Raw genomic sequence first — 4,545 nt, forward strand, 5'->3', positions numbered from 1 at the left:
TGTAAAACGCTTTTGGTTTCAAAGCGAAGAACTCTGAAATGTCAGTTTCGACCACTTCCTGGCTTGCGAAAGTTATGTCCCCCAAATGATTCTGTAAACTGCGAAACAAATGGTAGTCTGAAGGAGCATGGTCGGGAGAATAAGGTAGATGAGGAATTTTTCCCAACCAAGCTCTTCGACCTTCTGTGATGTGATCTTTGCAGTGTGGGGTCGCGCATTGTCCTGATGAAATATCACTCCTTTTCGATTCACTAACTACTACTGCTGCTGCTGCTGCTGCTGCTGCTTCTGTAATGCATTTTCAGCTGATAATAGAGGATAATAGAGGAGGAACACGAAGTGAAGTGCCTTGCCCAAGGAAAAGATGAAACCCAGTCCATGAATCGAAACCACGACCTAAAGATCATGAGCCAACATCCTTAACCACTAGACTACGCTTCTTCACAATAATAATTTCTTACATATGCACAAGACCAGAAATTTAAGGGGAGGGGTTACTCGAATAAATCTCAACTGCTACTTTACTTTATCGACCCTGATAGGATGAAAGGTAAAGTTGACTTCGGCGTGATTGGAACTCGGTAACTAACGAGAAGAAGCACATAACGCAAGGCAGTGAACTCGGCACTTTAAACATACCAACAACCCATCGTTTCAGTGTTTTACTTGTAATAAATTCTAACGAAGAATCAGGGCCAAACATTTGAGAAGAGGGAAAGAGTCGATTATATCGACTCCGTACATGGCTGGTATCATGTTTTATTGCCCTCCGACAAAGATGACCTCGGTGGGGTTTGAACGTGGAACGTTTACAGATTGTCATAACAATAGATATACATACGAGATGGTGCTGAAAAGTTCCTGGTTTTAAGGGTGTCGCGAAAGGCCTGGTTGGCGGCCCAACCTTCGAAGTTCTTTTATAGGGCTTAGAAAAACTGAAGAACTGCTGCAATATGTGTATGAATCTGAGAGGGAGAATATGTTGAATAAAATCATAATTTACTGATTCTCATGAATTTTCTGTTACCCAAAAACCAGGAACTTTTCAGCACCCACTCGCAGTAGAGAAGTTTAGAGTATATCTGACAGTTTGCAGAAAAGGAAAAGAAAACAATATTTTATCTAAAAATAAAAGTATTTTTTTTAAATAATCCAAAAAAAAAAATAGCAACTAGATTATGGCTTCAAGATAACAATTTACTCCAAATTGCTGCTCTCAGCTTCCACCACGGACTCAAGACGGCTTCGGAACGTGGCCCGTGCGTTTCTCACTGTGTCCCTGGAAAAATCTTCAGATACCTCCTTGATCTTGATCACCAGTTCTATCTTATTGCTTCTATGGGATTATTTATAATTGGGGGAATTAGGAGGCCAGAAATTTGGGCTGGTGAAATCGTAGAAATTCTCCGCCAACCATGATCGTAAGATTGAAGTTTCGATTCCTGTACCGGGCAACGTGTTGTGTTCTTGAGCAAAACACTTCATTTCACGTTGCTTCAGTCCACTCAGCTGGCAAAAATGAGTAATCCTGCGACAGACCGGCGTCCCGTCCAGGAAGGAGGAATATATACGCCATGAAACCGGGAAACCGGCCCTTATGTGACGACATGGCTCGAGAAGGTATCTTTACATTTTATTTGTTACATACATGATGGAAGTCAACTCGTGGCTGAATAAGACCACTTCTCAAACTCAGCAAGTCCATGCAAACGTTCCGAGAGGTTGAGATGAAGAGAAAACAACTGTACTTCGGGTATATTTTGTGAAGGATTACCTTTTTCCTAGAAGGAAGTTTTAACGAGAACTAAGGTCCCTTCCCCTCACAGTGGTTCCCATGCTAGTTAAACCGTAGCTGGGAGTCTAACTGGTGCTACAGCTGTGGGTCAGAGATCTGGGGACAAATAGGGTTCTACATTCCTCGAAATTCCTTGTACAAGGACCCCACTACTGGATGCGGTATAAAGTCGTACACAGGACATGCGCGCACACATACACACACACGCACGTACACACACACATAAATTGATAGATAGATAGAGAGAGAGAGAGAGAGAGAGAGAGAGAGAGAGAGAGAGAAAGAGAGAGAGAGAGAGAGAAGTCTTTGCACTGGAGGCGAATAAAGTGATACACATGCACTTAGGAACACAAATTTACACATAGAAATAGTGGGAGAGAGGGAGGGGAAGGAGAGAATGAGAAAAGCATTAAAATGTTTGATGTGAAATAAGTCTGCGTCGAATCAGCGACGCCAGAGAAGCGGCGCCAAAACGTCTCATATCCTACTTCCAGGATCCTAAGACACTTCCGGTCAGCTGACTGGTTGGGGCTCCACTATCTATCCCTGGTGGGACATGTTTCATCCTTGAATCCACCAATAAAAGCCTGGGGTTGATGAGGGGTGGGAAGAAGCCATCTTTTTAGACATTCCTCTAGACTCCATCAAATCATACCCCACCCCTACATGTAATGAATGTAGCACTACGTATCTCTAAATCTGGCGGAATGGTCACAGCCGGAAATCACTTGTTCGATCATTAGTTTGCTAGATACAGATTGGTACTCCGTCGATTACGACGACGAGGGTTCCAGTTGATCCGATCAACGGAACAGCTTGCTCGTGAAATTAACATGCAAGTGGCTGAGTACTCCACAGATACGTATACCCTTAACGTAGTTCTCGGGGAGATTCAGTGTGACACAGAATGTGACAAGGCTGGCTCTTTTGAATAACAGGTACAACTCATTTTTGCCAGCTCAGTGGACTGGAGCAACGTGAAATAAAGTGTCTTGCTCAAGGACACAACGCACCGCCGGGAATTGAGGTCACGACTTTGCGATCGTGAGCCGAATGCCCTAACCACTAAGCCACGCATCTTCATGGATAAAAATTGGGTCTGAAGGTTAAACAAGAACACAGGTAACAACAACAGCAACAGTAACAACATCGACAACAACTGCAATTACATCAACACCACCAACAGCAGCAGCAGCACCACCACCACCACCAACAACAACAACAACAACAACATCCGAGTTCCTAGTTTGTCACCCATCCCGTATTCTCTTCCCTGAGGGTACCGTTGGGTTGACGGCTCGTGTTGGTCGACCACATCCCACGTGGTCACGGCAGATGAGGAGCAATCTCGCGGAGATGGGAAATGATCGGGACCCTGTTGGAGGGTCGACGGGTCACCGGGGAGTATACTGGGAATATAGCGACAAATGGTGAACGCAACGACCACTGCAATGGCGCATGCCCCAACATCCGACCAGAACCCCACCTCCAACCATCAATCACACCAAAATAAAAGAAAGCATAGACACAGCTATCCTAAAATGTCTGTGTTTGAACGGGGAAAAAATTGCTGTGATTTCTATATTTTACTTGGATGGACCCACGTAGCCATTTGATGCTGTATTTTTTACCTTTTTGTCTCTTCTCTTCTACCTGTTTCTGTCATGAGACTGCGGTCATGCTGGGACACCGCCTTGAAGAGTTTTTAGTTTAATGAATCGACCCCGGTACGTTTATTTATTTATTCATTTATTTAATTAATTATTTATGAGAGCTGGTACTTATTCTATTTATCTCTTGCCGAACCGATAAGTTACAGGAACATAAACACACCAACACCAGCTGCCAAGCGGTGGGTCGGGACAAACACACACACACACACACACACACACACACACACACACACACACACACACACACACACACACACACACATTTTTATAATTAAATATCTTCATAATTAATATATATTCCATACTTACAGTTGAAAAGTCTCAATGACTGAAACCGGTACTGAAATGTTTTTATAAAATTATTTTAGCATTTTCTACATACATACATACATACATACATATATATATATATATATATATATATATATATATATATATATACATATATATATGTATGTATGTATTAAATATATACTTTTATAAAACAAATTTTACAAAATATATAGTATCTGTTAACAGCCTTAGCAAAAAGCTCACAGTTGAGTTTTTGTATATATATATGTATACATGTCTCTTTACATTCTGTAAGAAAATAACGATGGTAGGTTGCGTGCCGTCGATTATTCTTTCAACCTCTTGGATGATGTGTGTGTTTTGCTAATAATAGTATTGGTGATGGCAATAATGCGACCCTGAAGAGATGGAGTATCCAGAAATTTGTAATATGTTGTAATTTGTTACAATATTTTACGAGACATCTTATGATGTGGTTTATTTATCCGGGATACCCTATTGAAATGTGCATAGGTTTGGCTTATTGTGGTTGTTTCTGTTATTATAATTGTTGCTGCAATAAAGTATCTTCAATGCATTGATTTTGAGCTCTATCCTTTAAGAGACATGTATACATATATATATATATATATATATATACATATATATATATATATATATATATATACACATTCTTTTATTTGTTTTAGGCATTTGACTGCGGCAATGCTGGAGCACTGCCTTTAGTCGAGCAAATCGACCCCAGAACTTATTCTTTGTAAGCCTAGTACTTATTCTGTCGGT

This window comes from Octopus bimaculoides, chromosome 27 (assembly GCF_046866305.1).
Source record: "Octopus bimaculoides isolate indiv1 chromosome 27, ASM4686630v1, whole genome shotgun sequence".
Classification (NCBI taxonomy): domain Eukaryota; kingdom Metazoa; phylum Mollusca; class Cephalopoda; order Octopoda; family Octopodidae; genus Octopus; species Octopus bimaculoides.